This window comes from Phacochoerus africanus, chromosome 12 (assembly GCF_016906955.1).
Source record: "Phacochoerus africanus isolate WHEZ1 chromosome 12, ROS_Pafr_v1, whole genome shotgun sequence".
Lineage (NCBI taxonomy): Eukaryota > Metazoa > Chordata > Mammalia > Artiodactyla > Suidae > Phacochoerus > Phacochoerus africanus.
The window spans coordinates 1710398-1732658 of record NC_062555.1 but is presented as its reverse complement, the minus strand read 5'-3'; the positions used below and the strand labels follow the sequence as shown (position 1 = coordinate 1732658).

Here is a 22261-nt window from a genome sequence, read left to right as displayed (position 1 = left end):
GCAGGAACAGTGGGGAAGTGATTTTTCAGAACTAGGATGTTTTCACAGGAGGCCCTGCAGGCTGGGAAGGGTGTCTGCTGGCTGCTCTTGCAGCACCACAGGGCGCTGGGTGGATGGAGCTGGAGGTTGAGGCACTTGCTGTTGCAACTGGGGGGGCTCCTGGGGCAGGGAGTCAGAGAGTATGCCCTCTTCTTCTGCCTTCCAGGTGGCCTCTAGTGCCTCCTATTTACAGAATCTCTCAGGGAGCAGAGGGTAAGGGTGCCCCAGCCCTGCATCACAGAGCAGAGAAACACCATAGGCAAAAACAAGCTGTAGTGCAGGAGTTCCCATCGTGGCACAGTGGTTAATGAATCTGACTAGGAACCATGAGGATGCAGGTTCAGTCCCTGCCCTTGCTCAGTGGGTTAACGATCTGGCATTGCCAAGAGCTGTGGTGTAGGTTGTAGATGCAGCTCAGATCCTGTGTTGCTGTGGCTCTGGCGTAGGCTGGTGGCTATGGCTCCCATTAGACCCCTAGCCTGGGAACCTCCATATGACTTGGAAGTGGCCCAAGAAATAGCAATAAATAAATAAATAAATTAATAAATTAAAAAAAAAGAAAAGAAACAAGCTGTAGTGCAAAGAGTGATGCCACCCTCCACCAGACATTTTTCCATGTACCACCCCCCTAGAACCTATGTGAGTGTAAACTTCTTTGGAAATAAAGTCTTTGCAGATGTGATTCATTTATGAATCTGGAGATGATACCATGACAGATTTAGTGTAGGCCACAGATCCAATGACAGTGTTCTTATGAGCAAGAAGGGAGGTGAGATTTGGGACAGAGAAGAGAAATAATGATAGAGAAGACATGTGATGACAAATGCAGAGACAGGAGGGAGGCAGCCGCAGGCCTCTCAAAAGCCAAAAGCTGTTACAAGATGGTAGGGGCCAGGGGCAGGGGGTGGTGGTGGGGTATCATCCCTTAGACCCTCAGAGGGTGTGACTATGAGACACTGTGGAGGGAGAGTGTCACCTGCCATATCAGTGAACAAAGCCCTCAGACACTGCATCCACAAAGGTTGTGCAGCCTAAAGGGACCCAGGATGGAGAAGAGCAGGATTCTGGGTCCAGGTAACTAAGCTGCACAGCAAAGGGATAAGTCCAACCAGCCCAGACTCTTGCATCTTCCCATACAGAGAAAAGAAATAAGGATATGAATTTGAGGTGTGCTTTTCCTTAATTAACAGTAAGCATTTGATGTTCTGATTGCCTGGCTATTGTTGCAAAAAACTCCTGCTCCCCCCTTGCCACTTCTGAGCTGCTCCACTCAATAAAACATAATTCTCAGATTTTTGTATTCAGTTGACAACACTTGATTCTGGACTGGGGCTTCCAGAACCAGGAGCATCCAAATGTCTGTTGTTTCAGCATCAGGACAGTGACCCTTGGTCTGGGCTGCCCCAGGGCACTGACAGCAGCACATTTACAAGGGAAGCAAAAGCCCCATGATCTGTCCTGCAGTTTATTCTCCAAATTTTCAAGTAGATTAACTCCCAACAAGTGGAGTGGGAGGATTAGGGGATAAACACACTTTTGTCCTATCCAGGTTGGTGGGTACTCATTCAAAGAGAGAATTGGGTTTCAGAGACTGAGTATAGGGAGCAGAGGAGGCATGAAGGCACTGAAACCTGGGGAGGATGATCCAGCAAGGGCTGAGCCAAGCTCCTGCTTCTGGAGATGTGATTGGGGAAGGGTGAGGGCTGGTGTGACCTTCTGCTCCTTCCATGGCACTGGCTGGTGGCTGTCAAGGTAGATAAAACTCAGTTTACAGCTGTGCACTGTGAGGGGCTTAGAGTGTTGTCTGGAAAACCCTATCACTCAGCTGAACCCTGGTAAGTAGATTAAGGAAGTCTTTCTCAGCCTTTTCTTTACTTAATAATTTTTACTATAGTTAATTTACAATGCTCTGTCAATTTCTACTATACAGCAAAGCGACCTAACCATACATCCATATATTCCTTTTTTTCATATTATCCTCCATCATGTTCCATCACAAGTGATCAGACACAGTTCCCTGTGCTATATAGCAGAATCTCATTGCTTATCCATTCCAAATGCAACAGTTTGCATCTACTAACCCTAAACTCCCAGTCCCTCCCCCTCCCTCTTTGCAACCAAAAATCTGTTCTCTGTCTCCATCATTCATGCTGCTCCAGATTCCAGAGCCAGTGGAACTGGAAGCCAGTAGCCACCACTAGCAAGCAAGGCTTCATTATTAGAGTTCCTGGAAGTCTAATGGCTAAACTGCAAAGGAAACTAATACACATACCTGGTTCCCTTGGGTAGGGCCTGTGGTTGTGCCTGCCTCCCCTTCCCTCAGCTCTGCTTCTTTCTGCTTCTGGTAACCACAGGCTGGGCCACCATGCTCCAGGTGACCCAGCTGGAGGGGCAGCTAAGATCATAGAAGGAGGGAGTGCCCAGCCTCAGAGAGAAAGGGCCTACCATGGGCTGGTGTGTTTAAACAGGGCAATACCTTATCAATGAAAAAAATTGGTGGAGTGCCCATGTGGTTCAATGGGTTAAAACTCAACATACAGTCCATGAGCATGCAGGTTCTATCCCTGGCATTGCTCAGTGGGTTAAGGATCTGACATTGCCCACAAGCTAAGGTGTACACTGCAAATGTGAATTGGCTCCAATATTTCCATGGCTATGGTGTAGGCTGGCAGCTGCAGTTCTGATTCAACCCCTAGCCCAGGAACTTCTATGTGCCACAGGTGTGGCCATAAAAATGGAAAAAAAGAAAAAAATTCTGCCTCACATGTATGTACACAAAGGATTTTGCAGCCATCAACCCATCCCATTGCAGCCACCCAACCATGGACCATGAACCCTGAGAGATCTCAGGATGGAAACAGGATGTCTGCCACCCAGCCCTCAGTCACTGCAGCCACCCTCACCCCATGGTGCACTCTAAGGAGACTCAGGATTAGAAAGCACAGGATACTGGCCCCAGGTGGATGAGATGCTTATCAAAGGAATGATTTCAATGAACCCTGGCTTTTGCATTTTCCCATATGTAAAAAGGTGCCAATTTCATTAACTTTAGATGTCTGGATTTATTTAATTAAAAGTAATCCCTTGATGTTCTGACTCCCTGGTCTTTTTTTTTTTTTTAAACCAGTTAATTTTTTTATTTTTTTTTAAAGAATAAAATACATATATTTAAACAGAATTACATTCACACCGATTATTATATCATGGATCTTAAGAAACAGATTAAGTGACTCCCTCTGGAGAAGTGGAATGAAAAATATGCTGAGACAAATAGGAAATTTATTCTATACTTTATATGATTTTGTATGGCTTTTGCCTTTACTATTTAGTATTATCTATTACATTTCAATGTTTCTTTAAAAATTAGCATTATATTAAAGTTGTGTATATTGTGCAACTAAAATTTACAAAGAAGGAAGCCTTATATGCCATTAAATATTTTATATAGCATAATGAAAAGAATAACCTAACTGGTAAGAATAACAAAAATAATACACCCTCTGAAATTAAATAAAATATAAAATGCATAAATTGGTTAAAAAACAGTGTAACTACATAAATATGTCCTCACAATTTGTTGCATCTTATTGATTCTTCAATATAGGCATTACACCATTCTAGGTGATGTGATAAACAAGACATTATAGACCTTACATTGTACCATGGAGAGAAATGGTTATTAATAATACAATTGTAGAACTGTATTATTTAATTTTATAGTTGCATTAATTATAATTATCATAAATCCTTTGATGGAGAGGTAATCAGAATCAGATCTAAGAAGACTTCAGCATTCTAAGAATAAAGTCAAATGACCCCATTCATGGTGGATTATGGACTTATTTACTATGAGATATATTTCTTCTCCAGAGATTCCTTGTTTGTATATCGATAGTAGATTTTTGGTTTGCAGTTATTCTGAAGTTTTGATATAAGAGTCTATATGTATATGAGATTGTTTTAAGTTGTTGTTCTCTTAATTGCAAGTTCATCTCCAGTGTCCTGCATTTGTACCCACCTCTTCTCATGATTTCTGATTTTGGTGGTATAATTGTGCATGGATGATTTCATATTTTTACTGTATACATACCTTTACTGGTGAGCCTTGTCATTTGTGGAATTTTTGTTTCCTGTTGCTGTCTTTTCTTTTCTGCCTAGAGAAGTTCCTTTAGTATTTGTTGTAAGGCTGGTTTATTGTTGCTGAATTCTCTCAACTTTTGCTTATCTGCAAAGGTTTTGATTTCTCCTTCAAATCTGAATGAGAGCCTTGCTGGGTAGAGTCATCCTGATTGGAGGTTTTTTTCCTTTCATCATGTTAAGTTTATCATGCCACTCCCTTATGGCCTGCAGCGTTTCTGCTGAAAAATCTGCCAATAACCTTATTGGGGTTCCTTAGTATGTTATTTATTTCTTTTCCCTAGCTGCTTTCAAGATTTTCTCTTTGTCTTTAATTTTGGTCAGTTTGATTAATATGTGTCTCAGTGTATTCCTCCTTGGGTTTAATTTATATGGTATATGTTGTTCTTCCTGGATTTGAGTGAGTGGTTCCTTTCCCATGTTAGGGAAGTTTTTGGCTATTATCTATTGTAATATTTTTTTCTGTACCCTTCTCTCTCTCTTCTCCTTATGGCACACCTATAATATGGATTTTGGCATGTTTCACATTGTCCTAGAGTTCTCTGAGACTCTCTTCATTTCTTTTCAACCTTTTTTCTCTTTTCGATTCTGCGTCCATAATTTCCACTAACCTGTCCTCCATCTCACTTATTCTTTCTTCTGCCTCCTGTATTCCGCTGTTAGCTGCTTCTAGTGAATTTTTTATTTCAGTTATTGTATTTTGCATCTCTTCTTGTTTAGGTTTTATATCTTGTATCTCTTTGGTCAGTGTTTCCTGTAAGTTACCCATCTTTGCCTCCAGTTTATTTCCAATGTCTTGCATCATCTTCAGCATCAACAGTCTAAAGTCTTTTTCCTGCGTACTGAGAATCTCCTCCTCACTTAGCTGATTTTCTGGGGTTTTTTCCTTTCTCCCTCATCTGAGTTATAGTTCTGTCTTTTCATTTTTATAGGTTTTTGGTATGGTGACCTTCTTACAGATAATAGAGTTGTAGACTCTCTTCCTTCTGGCATCTTTCCCTCTTGTGGCTGAAGTCAGTGTGGGGACTTGTTGTAGGCTTCCTTATGGGAGGGACTGATGCCTGCCCACTGGTAGGTGGAGCTGATTCTAATCCCTCTGGTGGGTGGGGGTTAGTCTCTGGATGGGATTACAGGCAGCTGTGTGCCTGAGGTGTCTTTAGGTAGCCTGTTTACTGAGGGGTGGGGCTGTGGTCCCACCTAGATTGTTGTTTGCCCTGGGGCTTCTCAGCACTGATTGATGGGTGGGGCCAGATTTTCCCAAAATGGCCACCTCCAGAGAAAGGCACACAGCTGAATATTCCTGAGAGCCTTGGTTTCAATGTCCATCACTCACAACAAGCCACATTCACCCCTGATTTCCCAGGATGTCCTCCAAGGACTGCAGTCAGGTTTGACCCAGATTCCTATGGAGACCTCGCTCTGCCCTGGGACACAGTGCACATGAATGTCCGTGTGCACCTTTTAAGAATGAGGTCTCCATTTCCCTCAGTCCTGTGGAGCTCCTGCACATAAGCCCCATGGGTCTTCAATGCCAGATGCTCCAGGGGCTCTTTCTCCCAGTGCCGGGACCCCGCATGTGAGGGTTTGATGTGTGGCTCAGAACTTTCACTCCTGTAGGTGAATCTCTGTGAACCAGTTAGTTTTCAGTCTGTGGAGTTTCCCACCCTGGAGGTATTGGGTTGTTTATATCATGAAATCACCTCTCCTACCTCTTGATGTGGCCACCTCTTTTTCTTCTGGAGTAGGGTATCTTTTTTAAGGTTTCTTGTCCATTTGGGTGGAGATTGCTCAGCCTTTAGTTGTGAATTTTGTTGCTTTTAGGAGAGAAGTTGACCTCCAGTCCTTCTATTCTGCCATCTTCACATCAGTTTTTCTTTAAAACCCTGACCACCTGGTCTTTTTTGCAAAAACCCCTATAAGTCCTGTTTTACATCTTTGGAGCTACCCCTCATAGCCATCTGAGATTCTATGTCCCAGGCATACCAAATACCTTTTATATTTTGTCCACCAAATAAAACACAACTCTAAAATTTTAGGTTGTGCTATTATTCTTTGTTTTTAGCCTACAAAAATACCCCCCCCCAAAAAGAGAATGCCTTTCACTCATGTTTACAGCATATTATCAACTAAAGCGTCCCCTCCCCCCAAATTCCTATGTTGAAGCCCTGAACCCAGCACCTCAGAATGTGACAGTGTTTACAGCTGAGCCTTTAAAAAGTAAATTAACGAGTTCCCGTCGTGGAACAGTGGTTAACGAATCCGACTAGGAACCATGAGGTTGTGGGTTTGGTCCCTGCCCTTGCTCCGTGGTTTAATGATCTGGAATTGCACTGAGCTGTGGTGTAGGTTGCAGACGCGGCTCAGATCCTGCATTGCTGTGGCTCTGGCGTAGGCTAGTGGCTACAGCTCCGACTTGACCCCTAGCCTGGAAACCTCCATATGCCAGCAGAGCAGCCCAAGAAATAGCAAAAAGACCAAAAAAAAGTAAATTAAGGTGAAATTAGGTCACTAGGGTGGGGACCTACCCCCATAGGACTGGGGTCCTTATTGGAAGAGGAGGTTCCAAAAACAAACACTCACAGAGGGATAACCCTGTTAGGACACAGGGAGGAGACAGCCATATACACCTAGGAGATAGGCCTCAGGAAGAACCAGCCCTGCCTACAGCTGGGTCTTGGAACCCAGCCTCCATGATTGGGTCAATAACCTCTCAGTGTGTAGACTCTGTCACAGTAGCTCAAGCCAAGTAAAACAAAGCTACAGACTAAGCCATCTGTAGGATTTGTAGGCCAAGTCCTTCATGGTGGGATGCCTCTAAGACAAGGCTCTGTCCAGGGCCCTTTAAATCTGAGCCATGGGAGTCAGGGTCCAAAACGAGGGCCTGGGAGCCAAATTTGACCCATTTTGTGCTTCTGTATAGTCTGCAAACTAAGTATGGTTTTTGTATTTTTAAGTGGTTGGGGGAATCAAAAGGAGAATGCTCTTCCATGCATCTAAAGGTAAATGGTTTCAGATGTCAGTGCTCCCAATGAAAGTCTTAACTGGAAAGCCATACTGCTTGGTTTCCACACCATGATGGTTCATCTTATGGGTCAACCTGGCCAGGCTGCTCTTTAGTGTTTGACCAGGTGTTACTGTGAAGGTAGTCTTTTTCTGTGCATTTACATTGAAATTGGTGGACTGTGAGTAAAGCAGGGCACCATCCTTCATTGGGGGACACCTCACCCAGTAAACTGAAGGCTATCAGGAGAAAGAATGAGGTCCCCAAAGAGGAAGGAATTCTCTGTCATGGGAATCAAGAGTGCATCACCTCCTCTTCCTGGGGTCTCCAGCTTCCTTGAATCCACCCTGCCAATTTTGAACTTGCAGCCCCTACCCTAATGACCCCACCCCCCACCAAAATCCTATGATCCAATGAGCCAATTCCTTACAACCATCTCTCTCTATCTCAATAATTGGGACAAAAATAAAATGGCCTACAGAACTGAAGCTTTGTACACTGTGATCCTTCCAAGAGCCTGAGTGCAAAGTCAGGATGCCGAGTTCTAGTGCTGGCCACACTAGCCACCCCTGACCCCAGAGGTGTCCCAGGACCTTTGTGCCTCCATGTCCTTCCTCACCTGTCCTGTGGCCTCACCTGCACTGTGGCTGATGGCCAATTACACAGAAAGATGATGTCTTAATTTCCCATAAATTTTCTTCCCCTGAGTTGATACCCATTGTCCTGTCTCTGAGGTTGTGACCCCAGAACTAAGGTTGGGCCAGGATGTCTGCACCTGTGATGTTCCTGATGTTTATGCCCTGGATGTCCTGCAAGCCTTTGCCCCCAACACAGGGCTGGGCTCAATTCATGTCTGAGACCCATTCCTCCATAGGGAAGGACTGGTCATTCTTCAGAGAGTGGTCCTGGCCACAGGGAAGCCCTGCGCCCTGCCAAGTCCCAGGTGGAGCTTGCCTCAGCCTGGCTGCCCTGGCCCACTTGGAGGAGGCTCAGACACACCCTCTCTAAGTCACTTCACATTGTGACAAAGACAAGCCCAGTGGAGGGGCTGAGAGCCAAGCTGAGCTTTCTCATGGTCACGATGGTCAGCTGAACAGTGTCCCCAAAAGATATGTCCACCTCGAACATGGGAATATGTCCTTATGGGGAAAAGGGTCTTTGCAGATTTAATTAAGGTAGGGATCTCACCAGGGAGGTGATGTTAGTCACTTCCCACAGCCAGAAACCTCTAATTACACATTTCCTCATCTCATTAACTTTTGAGCCAAACATATGTATGTGTATAATTTTGTTAACCCCATTATAGATGAGAAATCTGAGCAAATACAATGTGGTTTCATTTACATAAGGTCCTTAGAGGGGTCAGACCCATAGAAGCACAAAGTAGATGATGGGACTAGGGCTGGGGGAGTTGGAGTAAGTGTTCAATATGGGAAGAGCTTTGAGAAGATGAGAATTATTTGGAGGTGGATTTGGCTAAAGTTTGCACAACACTGTGAATATACCTAATACCATTTCATTATGTGCTCTAATAAAGTTCAAATGGGAGTTCCCGTCATGGTGCAGCAGTAATGAATCTCACTAGGAACCATGAAATGGCAGGTTCAATCCCTGGCCTCCCTCAGTAGGTTAAGAATCCAACATTGATGTGAGCTGTGGTGTAGGTCACACAGGTGGCTTGGATCTGGCATTGCAGTGGCTGTGGCATAGGCTGGTGGCTGCAGCTCCAATTAGACCCCTGGCATGTGAGCCTCCATATGCCATGGGTGCAGCCCTAAAAAGACAAAAAGACCAAAAAAAAAAAAGAAAGGAATTTCAAATGGTAACTTTTATATTATATATGTTTTATCATATTAAAACAAATTCCACATTTCTAAATTCTCCTGGAAAATGCAGGAATATCTAACAACACTGGGGCTATTATTTTGCTTGTCTCTAGGTAGCAGAGGTGTCCTTTTATGTAGATAATTTGCCCCAGTCCCCACCCATCCCTCTGGCCTTCTATCACAGAGGCTGAGTGTCCATTGTCACTTGGTGCTAGTGGACTGCTCTTGTCCTGAAGGTAGAGAACTCCTCAATATCCACACCACAGTTAAAAGTGGGAAGGCCAAACAGTAAACATGTGAATGATTCATTTTTGATAACTGTCTGCTTTTCTAAATTATGTAACTGGCCCTTTTTTTAAGTCCATAGTTCTCAAAGTGTGGCCCTGAGCCAGCAGCCTCAACATTCCCTGAGGACGGTTGGGAAATACAAGCCCCAGGCCTCCTCCCTCAGACTCACTGAAGCAAAAACTCCGGGTAGGCCAGGCACCTGCCTTTCCCCAAGCCAAGTGCCAGGTGATTCTGATGCAAGCTCTAAGGACCTGATGTGCTCAGCCTCAGGGGAGGGGGAGGTGCTGCAGCCTCCAGGGGAGGACCCCCAGCACTCACATCCTGTCAAAATTTCACGAGTAAGCCAGGGGTGCTTCTGTCCCCACAAAGCCCATTTTGATGACACCTGAGCATAGTCTCAAATGAGGGGCATGTTCATGGCTCTGCAGGTGACCTGCAAGGGGTTGAAAGAAGTGGGGGGACAGAGGATGAGGTTATTTGTGCAGCTTGCAAGGCTCACCTGCAAGGCAGGTGTAGTACCAGGAGGGAACTCAGCTCTGGGCACCCAGAGCTTGGGCTGCCTGGGGGACAAACTGCCACCTGGGTGTTCCAGGCAGTTGTTGGAGCAGCCATGCTCTCAGATGACTGCCTGCATGTGGCTGCTCTGGAGAAGAGAGGTCCCCAGACTAAGGCATTTCCAGTGTCTAATATGGCCTGTAGCTTTCTTCCCTGGGGACCCCTGAAGCAACAGCTTCATCAGTCACCCAGGCAGGGGCTTTGGGCAGGAGCTCCTTAGTAGGCACAGTGGCCCCACACAATTTTGAACTAGTGTCACAGCCAAGCCCCTGACCACAGCTCCAATGCTGTCTTACCTTGGAGACCTCACCCACCTCCTGGCCTGGATTGAACCCCATCCCTCTCTCCATTTGTCTTCTAGACAACCTCATCCACTTTTGTGCAAGGTTAGAAAATCTGACAAAATATAAAAAGGAAATCACAATCTCCCAGAGTCCTACCACCAATTGCTGCCATTATATTTTATTTGTTTCAACTCAATTACTATGCATGATTTTTTAAAAATTAATTGCCCTCAACATAAATGAATCCATTTTCTCTTTTGAATATTTCATTTTAGCTAAACTTTGGCCATGACAAGTTGTCTTCACTTCAAAAGTGATTGTAGGAATTCCCTTCATGGCTCATGTTAAAGAACCCAACTAGGATCCATGAGGATGTGGGTTAGACCCCTGGCACTGCTCAGGGCATCCAGAATTGCTGTGAGCTGTAATGTAGGTTGCAAATGCAGCTCAGATCCTGCATTGCTCTGGCTGTGGAATAGGCTGGCAACTGTAGCTCTGATCCAACCCCTAGTCTGGGAACTTCCGTATGCTGTGGCTGTGGCCATAAAAAGCCAAAAAAAAAAAATTGATTGTAAGTAATTCTTTTTAAAATAGAGAAAGTTAATATGTTCTTTAGAGAAAATAGAGAAAATTATGAGGGAAAATAAAATCCTCCCCCAACCCTACTGAGCACAAACAGCTTTTGCTAACAGTGGACATTTATCCTTCTGGTCCTTACACACAGCATACAAGGGTCATCAGGGTCATTTTCTGACTGGTGACCTGTGAAAAGCTGGGGAAAATACAGTTACAGGGGGCATTAGTCTAGTTATGTTATTGCATACATGCATAACATATAACTATTATATACAGTTAATATTATATGTCTATTAATTAAATATTATATATATATCTGCTGATCCCTTTAACTTCCCTGTACAGTGGAACACTTAGACACAATCTCTTCAGTTTTTGTCAATAACCTTGCAATTATCCTCCTTATTCATCCTTCTCTGTCCTGAATTCAGGACTAGCTCTTGAACCTGCACATCCTGTACATCCTTAGAATGACCAGTTGGAATACCAAGAATTTTGAAAGAATCCAGAAACAATTGGAAACATCAGCGAATGTGCTGCTGCCATGTCTATGCCCTTGCCACACCACATCCACCATTTCCACCTGCCCTAGGCTTCCTCATGGGCCACAAGCTCCTCCAGGCAGAGTCTATGTCCCCCCAACAAGTACCCTGTGGCTCCCACCAGATGCCCTGTTCTTTTTTGAATTGCTGTGGAATTCTGGTTTGTCCTTAGCAGAGGACGTCTGGCTTCTCCGTGGGTGTCCTGTTGGTCTATACGCTGGCTGCTCAGTTCATGTAACTTTTTTTTTGTGGTCACACCCAAGGCTTATGGAAGTTTCTAGCCAGGGATTGAATCAAAGCTGCAGCTGTGGCAATGCCAGGTCCTTTAACCCACTGTGCCCCACAAAGATCACAACCAGAACTCTGCAGCAACCCAAGCCATTGCAGATTCTTAACCCACTTTGATACAGTGGGAACTCCTGTGTAACTTCTTGAAGGCAGAACCTCGGGTGCCTCATTTTTTCTATGTCTTTGGGCATACAGGGAGCTGGTTGGGCTCCAAAAAATCTGAGATTGACAGGGCATGTTGTAGACCAAGTAACACTAATGTGAAGTTCTTTACCTATAGGTTGCTGGGTTGAGATTGAGGTGCAAATATCAAAATCATCATCATACGTTATTATTATTATTATCATTACCAATATTATATATAGATTATCTTGATATGCAAGGGGTTTGCCCCAAGTCTCCAGATCAGAACACAGCAGGCCCAGGAGGGGGTATTAAAGCCCCACTCTTTTTTTTTTGCCACTCCTGCAGCACATGGAACCTCCCAGGCCAGGGATTGAACCCACTGAAGTGACAATGCCAGATACCTAACGCACTTAACCACAAGAGAACTTCATGAAAGCCCTGCTCATTCCCCACAGCTCAGTGCATTTAGGGTGTTTACATGAATTAATTCTGTGGCTGGTCAAGCATTTTTCATTCTTCCTTTGTTATAATAACATTTGAACATAGAATGACCACACTATGGTTTTAACTTAAAAAAAAAATCATCTGATACTGACTTCTGTTTCCTTTTCTTTAGCAAAAGGAGGAAAATTGGGCCATGAGCATTGCACACTCACCCCAAGCCCAAATATTTTCATCTGGGAAGTCTTGAGTGGAATGGAACTGGTTCAGAGAAGGGAGGACCTGGGCATGCAGCGAGCTGACCCCCCTGAGCTTCCTGGTTGCTGCAAAAGAGTGGGGCTGGTGACCCAGGATTGAACATTCCACAAAGGGGTGCTGTTCACTTTACTCCAAAGCCACAAAGAGCTGGGGCTTCCTTGTGAATTTAACTATTCGTAGCAACACAGAAAAAAAAAAAAAACCTAAGAGGGGGAAGTAAAAGAAATTGTTAAGAGAAATTGTTTACCCACAGGACAAATTTGCAAAAGGAAGACTGAATGGCCCCCGAACTTCAGGGACTGGACTAAGCCCTAAATAACACCAGTAAAAACTTGTGATGAGAAGATCCAGAGATGTAAAAAGCAGAGCCCACCTGTAGCCCAGGTGGCATCTCTCCATGTTGTTGCTTCTGATGATGCCACTGTGATGAGTTGTAGAGGGGGTGACTTGTTGACCCAGTTAAAGTGTCTCCAAGTTCATTCACCAAATTCTTAGAGCCTTTGATTCCCTCTTTCCATCAATATCCTCTGTTCTTGGGATTTGGCTGAGGGGGCTGCATGGTCTCTGGCCCAGAGATGACCATGTGACCTGTGACCAGCACCACTGCCAGCACTCATATACCAGTTTTTATGTGGTCCCATATATTTTTTTATTAGGGCTGCGCCTGTGGCATGTGGAAGTTCCCAGGCTAGGAGTTGAATGGCAGCTGCAGCTGCCAGCCTACACCACAGCCACAGCTATGCAGAATCTAGCTGCATCAGTGACCTATGCCACAGCTTGCTGTAATGCTGTATCCTTAACCTGCTGAGCCAGGCCAAGGACAGAACTTGCATCCTCAGGGTTGCTGGTAGGGCTCTTAACCCGCTGGGTCACAACAGGAACTCTGTATTTCATTTCTCTTAGGTAAGTGCTGGCTCCTACTGTAGCTATAGGATGAACATTCTTAAGGAACTGGCAGACTGTCTTCCAAATGGCTGCACTATTTTCATTCCCACCAGCTTTGTGTGAGGGCTCCAATTTTTCCACATTTCTCACATCTCACACCTGTTATTGTCTATCTCTTTTTATGCTGTCCTAGCGGGTGTGAAGTGACATATCATTGTGATTTCAATTTGTATTTCCCTGCTGGCTGAGTGGATTAGCATCTTTCCCATTCATATCTGGGTGTGTTTGGATATGCTCTTGGGAGAAATCTTTCTTCAGTCTGCCCAAATAAGTTGCATTGTTTGCCTTTAGTTTTGAGTGACAAGAGTTGTTTATATTTTCCAGACACTAGATCTTTATCAGATGTATGATTTGCTGCCATTTTTACATTGTTCAAATCTTTTCATTAAGTACAATTCTCATGGATGGCCTTTTGATCTTGCTCAAAGTATTGATGTCTTTACCCAGACAACATCCCTACATTTGGTCCTCACCTACTCTCCCCTGACACTTTCTACCTGAATCTCCTCCCCATCTTGAATTCCTTGATATCAGAGGCTTGTAGGTATGCTGCAGAAGTCATCTGGGCCTTCTGGGACTGGGTGCCCTGGTAGGGATATTGAGCTATGAATGGAGTGTGAAAACATCTCAGAATAAGGTTGTCACAAAGAACAGAGAAAAACTCAGCCAAATTGAGCAGCTGGACCTGTCAGCTCTGTATGGGTGAAGGTTTTCATCTGTGCCATGATTGACACATTGATCTGGAAAATTCTTTGCTGTGGGGGGTCTGTCCTGTGCTGTTAAGGGCATTTAGCAACACTCTGGCTTCTACCCACTAGAGGCCAGCAGCATCCTTCCACTTGTGACAACCAACAAAGTCCCTAAACTCAAAAGATATTCCTAGGGGTGGGTGAACATAATAGCAGTGCCTGAAAGCACTGCTGGAAGAAAGGGCATTCATGACCCAGGTGGTTCAGAGCTTGGGAAGAAATTTCCACGTTCTGAGGTGGTTAGAACCAGGTTTCTCAGGTCCCATTTTTCCCAAATCACATCTGATACTATTGCTGGGATTTTTTTTTTACTGATTTTTTATTAAAGTATAATTGATTTACAGTGTTGTATCAATGTCTTCTATACAGCAAAGTGACCCAGTCATATATATATATATCCTTTTCCTCATAATATCTTCCAACATGTTCTATCCCAAGAGACTGAATATCACCCCCTGTGATGTACAGTAAAACCTCATTGCTTATCCATTCAAAATGTAACCTTTTCATCCACTAGCCCCAAGCTCCAGTCCATTCCTCTCCATCCCCCTCCCCCGCCTGGCAACCACAAGTCTGTGCTGTTTGTGAGTCTGTTTTCTGCCACATTTTGCCCCATCTGGGGTCTTTGTCAGCACCTGCAGTCTCTCTGGGATTGAGCTGGGCTGGTCTCTGCATTGAAGAAGCAGTGCCCTCTTGTGGTGATTGTTAATGATTGCCTCCATCAGGGACTTCCTGTATAGGCTGCCTACCTTTGTCCAGGTATCCCCAGGCATCCTCCTTCCCCTGAGATCCTGCTTAAAGCCCTGGAGCCCCACTGTGGGTCCTGGGAAATCTGGTGCTGATCCTGGGTCAAACTGCTGTTTCTTACTTATGTACTTTTTCTTATGGCAGACTGTCATTTATACCTATTTTTTTTTCTTTAATGACATGATTTGATTAGTAACCCATTTTGGGGGGTGTGCACTGCATGCATCAGCTTCTTAATGGATCTGTTCTCAGACAAGGGGTCAAATCCAGGCTGCAGCAGTGAAAGTGGAGTCCTCAACCCCAGACCACCAGGGAGCTCCCTCAGTTGTACCCAATCCTTTTTTTTTAAATGGCTGTATCCATGGCATATGGAAATTTCCAAGCCATGGACTGAATCTGAGCCTCAGCTGCAGCAATGCCAGAGCCTTTAAACAATTGGACCAGATGGGGATCGAACCTACAACTTCACAGTGACCCAAGCCCCTGCAGTTAGATTCTTAACCCACTGAGACACAGTGCAAACTTCTGTACCTGTTTCTTAAAGAGATTTTCCCAGGCTCTCCTTTCTGTGGATTTTTTCAAGCTGTCCTGGATCTGTTCAATCCATCAGCCTGTATCTGGTGCCTGAGCTCAGGTGCATCATTTCAATGCTTCCCTCTTTTGCACCTATGTCTGTGCCTGTCCACCTACAACCACATACCCAACAAAAACCTATAATTTCTTACCTGCAGATTTTAGCCCACAAACATTCTGGTCCTGTCAACCAACCTAGAATGCTTAGAAATTATCCTTCTATTCATTGAAGAAATATGTATTGAGCATCTACCATGTTCAAAGCACTGATCCAAAATTAAGACTTGTGTGTTCTCACTCTCACACCATGCAAGAAAATAAACTCAAAAGGCTTAAAGACCTAAATGTAACACCAGACACCATCAAACTCCTGGAAGGGAACATAGGCAAAACATTCTCTGACATCAACCTTACAAATTTTTTTCTCAGGTCTGTCTCCTATAGCAACAGAAATAAAAGCAAAAATAAACCAATGGGACCTAATCTAACTGACAAGCTTTTGCACAACAAAGGAAACCAAAAAGAAAAAGAATATATAGATATAGACATAGACATAGATATGACTGGGAGTTTGGGGTTAGTAGATGCATTTAGAGTGGATAAGAGATGAGATCTAGCTGTGTAGCACAAGCAACCATATCCAGTCACTTGTGATGGAACGTGATGGAAGATAATGTGAGAAAAGGAATGTATGTATATGTATGTCTGGAACACTTTGCTGTACAGCAGAAATAGAACATTTTAAATAAACAATAATAAAAAAGAAAAAATAATAAAATAAGAATATATGAAAGAGCAAAAAAAGCAACTTAAAGGATGGGAGAAAAGAGTTTCAAATGATACAACTGACAAGGACTTAGTCTCTAAAATATAAAAACAACTTATATAACTCAACAACAAAAAAGTCAACAACCCAATGGAAAAATGGGCAAAAGACCTGAAAAGACATTTCTCCAAGGAAGAGATACAGATGGCCAACAAGCACATGAAAAAAAAATGATCAACATCCCTGATTATGAGAGAAATGCAAATCAAAACTACTGTGAGATACCACCTCACACCAGTCACAATGGCCATGAATAGTAATCCACAAAGTGTGGGAGTGGGTATGGAGAAAAGGAAGCCCTCCTGCACTGTTGGTGGGAATGTAAACTGGTACAACCACTTGGAAAACAGTATAGAGGTACCCCAGAAAACTACACATAGAACTACCATATGACCCAGCAATCCCATTCTTGGGCATATATCTGGACAAAACTTTCCTTAAAAAAAGAAACATGCACCCATGCACCCACATGCTCACTGTAACACTATTCACAATAGCCAAGACATGGAAATAACCTAAATGTCCCTTGACAGATGATTGGATCAATAAGTGGTGTATATATACACATTGGAATACTACTCAGCCATAAAAAATGAAATAATGTCATTTACAGCAACATGGATGGAACTAGAGACTCTCATCCTGAGTGAAGTAAGTCAGAAAGAGAAAGACAAATACTGTATGATATAACCTATATCTTGAATCTAATATACAGCACAAATGAACCTTTCCACAGAAAATAAAATCATGGACTTGGAGAATAGGCTTGTGGTTGCCAAGGGGGAGGGGGGAGTGGTATGGATTGGGAGGTTGGGGCTAACAAATGCAGACTATTGCCTTTGGAATGGATTAGCAATGATATCCTGTGGGGAACTATATCTAGTCACTTATGATGGAGCATGATAATATGAGAAAAAAATGTATACATGTATGTGTAACTGGGTCACCATAGTGTATAGTATAAAATTTTCAGAACACTGTAAACCAGCTATAATGGAGAAAAGTCATTACACAAACAAACAAAAAGTAAAGTATCAGTTACGCAAGATAAAAAAAAAAAAGTCTTGTGTGTTCTGTCCACCTTCTTTATCCACAAGCCTGAAGTCTATCTCCTTCTACAGTGGGACAGCCATCTGTCCAACCTTCCACCCTGATTACAGACACTATGGATAAACTATGGACAGAGCCTCTTGGAAATGAAACAGGTGGAGCCCTGCTCTCAGGAGGTTCAGGTGCATAGGTGAGGGGAGGAGAGTGATGTATACATAAGAGAGAACCTTGTCACTGACCTCGGAACCCTTAATGAAACTCAGAAGCAATTCACAAGCCCTGTTTTGGGAGTAGGTCATCCAAGTTGTGTTGACAAAAATTGACTTAACTATCAAGAAGAGAAAAAGGAATTTTATTTAAGCCAAATTGAAGGTTATAAACAAGGGATAAGACTCTTAGATGCTCTGAGAACTGGTCCACCTGTTAGTAGTTGAAGGCCCAGTCACATACATACTTGAGACAAAGGATCATACATTAAAATGATTTACTGATATTTTACATAAAGTTCACTGAGGACACTTAGTCCAGGTAAGGATGCACAAAGCAAGCAGAGGGTCACCAGGAGCCAACACAAAGCTAGGAAAGGCTATTCTTTTTTTCTACTATTAAAGTATATATTTGATTTACAATGCTGTTAGTTTCAGGTGTACAGCAAAGTGACTCTGTTATACATATATGTACATCTATTGCTTTTCAGATAATTTTCCATTCATAGGATATGACAGGATATTGAGTATAGTTCCCTGTGCTCTACAGTAGTTCCTTTTTGGTTATGTAATTTATCTGAAGTAGTGTATGTACATTAATCCTAAATAAACTGCCAATTTATCCCTCCCCCTAAAATAACTTGTTTCTTTTCTATGTCTGTGAGTCTATATCTGTTTTGTAAAAAAAGTTGACTTGTATTAGATTTTTAGAATCCACATGTAAGTTATATCATTTAATATTTGTCTTTTTCTCACTTAGTGTGATTATCTCTAGGTTGCTGCAAATGGCATTATTTCATTCTTTTTTATAGCTGAGTAATATATATATATATATATAGTATTCCATATATATATATGGAACATTCTGTCATTTTTCTCACCATATCCCCAAATACCACAGTTTTTACTGAAGGGAAAGAGCTCTCCTTCCTGACTAAGACCCATGAAAAGCCACAGAGACAAGACAAAGCAGGGAAGAGAGAGGACTCAGAAAAGAGAAATGAGTTGAAAAGACTTTTATTGCACAATCAGTTGCACTGCCTCAATACCATTTCAAGTTCATGGCTCAGGAAATAAGAAAAGCTCATGGGAATGTATTTCTCACATATGTTCCATCCAAGCATAAAATGCTTTTCTCTCATTTACCTGGAAAATGCACAGAATCTTTAATATACAGCTTTCAAGAGGAAATTGGTCCAGGTATATCTGACCCAAAGGAGTTAAGCATCCCTGGCTTTCCCACCAGAGGCATAGGTTCCAAGTAAAAAACTGTCTATCAATGCCAGTTTCTAGAGGTTTTTTCCCCCTTTGAACTCAAATACTTTGTATAGATCTCAGTCTCAAAATGAATGTTGTAAGCATAGAAACAGACTTAATACATACCTGTTTTTAATATGGAATCATTTACTTTAAAATAACATATAGGAAAGCATCAACACTGAAAGTTTTTTGTTTTGTTTTGTTTTGTTTTTGTTTGTTTTTTTTTTGGCTGCACCTATGGCATATTGATATTCCCAGGCCAGGGATAAAACCCACAGCTTAGCAGCAACCTGAGCTGCTGCATAACAGTGTCAGATCATTAACCTTCTATGCCATAGCAGGAAATCCTGAAGCCTAAATTTTTATCACAAGTGGGCTCTTTTTTTTTTTTTTCTTCCTTTCACTTCCATGGGTGAAATCTGCATCATCAGAAGCCTCAAGCCCTTCTCCAGCCTCTCCCATGAATAACTGTCTCAGGATGAAAAGATGGACACTGGCAGCTGTTTTGGCAGATCATCTGGTGTGGGGGTGGGCATGGGTGCTCTCTTCTGTAATGAGAGTCTCTGCCACCCACTGCATCTTTGCTCCATTTTTCTTCATCTCTGATGCCCTTCTTAGTGGGGAGGTGGGTCGATTTCTGTGTGCACTCTGAAATTTTCCTGTGTGAATTTTTAAGGACACTTATGTAAGCCCAGTGTTCTAGCTGCTTTTCTTCCTGTTCCTGAGCCTTTTGAGGTTTCTCTCCTGTGAGCCTCAACTGCAGTCAGAGAAATCAGTTTTCCTAAGCCACATATTCTTGTTGACTTTCCTGGAGTGCAGAATCATCTCCAATGTTGTTCTAAAGCCAGTTATCTAGGCCACAGCACCCTGTAGGTGGAGAAGAGGAACAAGAGGCCCAGATGGTCACCCTCTGGACCCACTGTGGCTGCCTGGGGCCTGGAGCTGCTGAGCTCCATCCAGGTGTCTCTGGCTGCAAGCAGCCTTCCATGTACCCCAATATACCTTAAATGTTGGCATTTCCTGCATGTGCCATGGCAGGAAAGTGACAAAAATATCCAGGTGACCACAGGCCTTAATATTTATCTATTATGGTAATGATATTAATAAATCCATAATGTTAATAATATTAATTACAAAATTTTAGTAATTAATATTCTAAATTAAATTTTATACCATTATAATTTTAACTCCCCTAGGGTGAGAGGACACCAGAACTCTATCATTTAGGCCTCTATGGCCTATTTGAAAATAAAGCATGGAAGGCAAAGAATTCTCATTCTGTAAAAATCAGTTGTGACCAGTGTTTCCCTGCATATTGGTTAACCCAGGATGTCTATCTTAGAGTATAACAGAAAGGTTTTCAAGTCCTAGCTTCCCCAATATTCTGCAACGGGAGAGTGTTTCCTGCCACCAAAATCTGTAGTCTGAAGTGAGGGTGGGTGTTTCAAACACTAGAGTCCAGGCTTTAAAGAACAATGACATGCTTCCAGCATACAGCCTTCCACTATACAAAACACCTACCCATTTCCCTATGAAGAATATATCTTTAGAAGAATATATATTTACATATTTTTGTCTTTTTTTGTGTCTTTTTTTCCCCTCTAGGGTTGCACATGGGGCATAAGGAAGTTCCCAGTGTTGGGGTCTAATTGGACCTGTAGCCATTGGTCTACACCACAGCCACAACAATGCCAGATCCGAGTCACATCTGCAACCTAAACCACAGCTCATAGCCACACCAGAACCTTAACACACTGAGCAAGGCCAGAGATTGAACCCACAACCTCATGGTTCCCAGTCGAATTTGTCAACCACTGAGCCATGACAGGAACACCCCATATTTATTTTTCAAGTCAAGTTTTTAGGATATGATTGAGATTTGCATGGACCTATGACTTTGACATACAAAAGGCAAAATTAAATATTGTCTCCAGATATTTTCTTTTTCCTGCTTGCATAATTGTCCCAAAGAAATCTTTAAAATCATTTAGAGTTGTTAAAAAGTTGTGTTTGGGGCCTATTATTTCAGGACACAGGGGGTAAAACCTGTAACTCCTTTAGGGCAGCTACCAAGATGCAGGCACCTTTCTGTCCTCTGCTCCCTTAAACATGAGATTTAATAAAATATGTGTTGAATGAATAAAGGAGGCAATCAGTCAAATCTTAAGAATCCTTAAATCAGGGGCTCATGGTGTGAGTCCCTTGCAGGCTCCAGCTTGCCAGCCCTCCCTGGCCCAGGCTTTGGGCTGAAGAACCATGCACCCAGTTCCACAGCAGCCCTCCAAGCCTCCTGGACAGGCAAGCAGCCAGACATGGGCACAGAGCTCAGGATGCCTGCATGGGCAGTGGGGGCATGCCTTGCCTGAGGGAGGAGAAAGAGAAAGCCAGCTAGGAAGAGGAGGAAGACAGCTTCCTCCTGCTGGAACAGCTGATAACACTGGGCAGCTCAGTTGAAGTGGACCAGCTGGTGGCCCAGATCAGTGAGATGCTGCAGTTGGACCTGGCAAAGGACTGCCCTGCCTCCCTGTGAGTACCCCCAGGGTGGCCCCTGCAGCCCCTGCACCCCCAGCAGCCATGCCAGTGGACAAGGCCCAGGTTCCAGCTCTGCTGCTGCTTCTGCCACCCTGGTCAGAGGAGGCTAGGGGCCCTGAGCCCCTAGGGGCTCTGTGATGCTCCCTCAGGGATTGTGGCCATGTGCAGAACTGGACTGCACCATACTTTGTAGCCGAGACTGCTGTAGGCCCCAATGCCCTGCCTGGGCCTTGTGGGCATATGGAGAGCTGCAGGGCGTCACCTCCCACCACCTTCAACAGTGACCATGGCCCCCAGCTGGGGCAAGCACCAATGAAAATGACCTGCACTAACTCCTTTAGCAGTTGATGCCCTTGAGGAACCTCATTAAGGAAGCCCTGCAGAGGCTCCAGTGAGCAGTTGCTAACATTGCAGCCATAGTCTCCCTGGGTGGCCTTGGGCCCAGGAGAAGCTCTAGCAGGCCAGACCCTGTTGCTCTGCAGCCCTCCAGTGCCTTTCACTGACCCAGCCCCTGGAGGAGGAAGATGAATCCACTTCGGGGACCCAACTCTGTCCTCCCTTCTTCACCACCCCAGAGCTGAAGCATCCATTGTCATTCTGGGAGTGAACACCTAGGCTGCAAGGAGGCATGTGTGGAGAGACCTCAAGCCCTGAAGGTACCTGCCCTGGCAAAGCCATCAGAGAAAAACTCCAGCAAGGAGAAATGCATGGGCCAGGGCGGGCCAGGGTCCCATGAGAATTTCCTGGGCCACATCAGAGCCAGGACTTGGGATGAACTAGGAGGAGCATGGCAGCTGTTTGCATCAACTTGTACCTGACTTAACCCTTGGGGAGGTGGTGTGCTTGGATTGTTTATAAACATGGCTCCAGTGGGCAAGAATTGTGCAGTCTTCTTAACAATACTTGAAAACTGATGACACGAATACATTTTATTTTCTGGTGGAGGAGCTTAGTGAAAATGGTGCTACAGTTGCTGTGCAAAGAAATTTGGGAGGGATGAAGAATGTAAAAC

At 43.7% G+C, this 22261-nt stretch overlaps 1 pseudogene; it reads left to right on the top strand.

Moving 5' to 3' along the window:
- Nucleotides 1-21070: 21070 nt before the first annotated feature.
- Nucleotides 21071-21752, top strand: LOC125112975 (GSK-3-binding protein FRAT2-like; annotated as a pseudogene).
- Nucleotides 21753-22261: the final 509 nt, after the last annotated feature.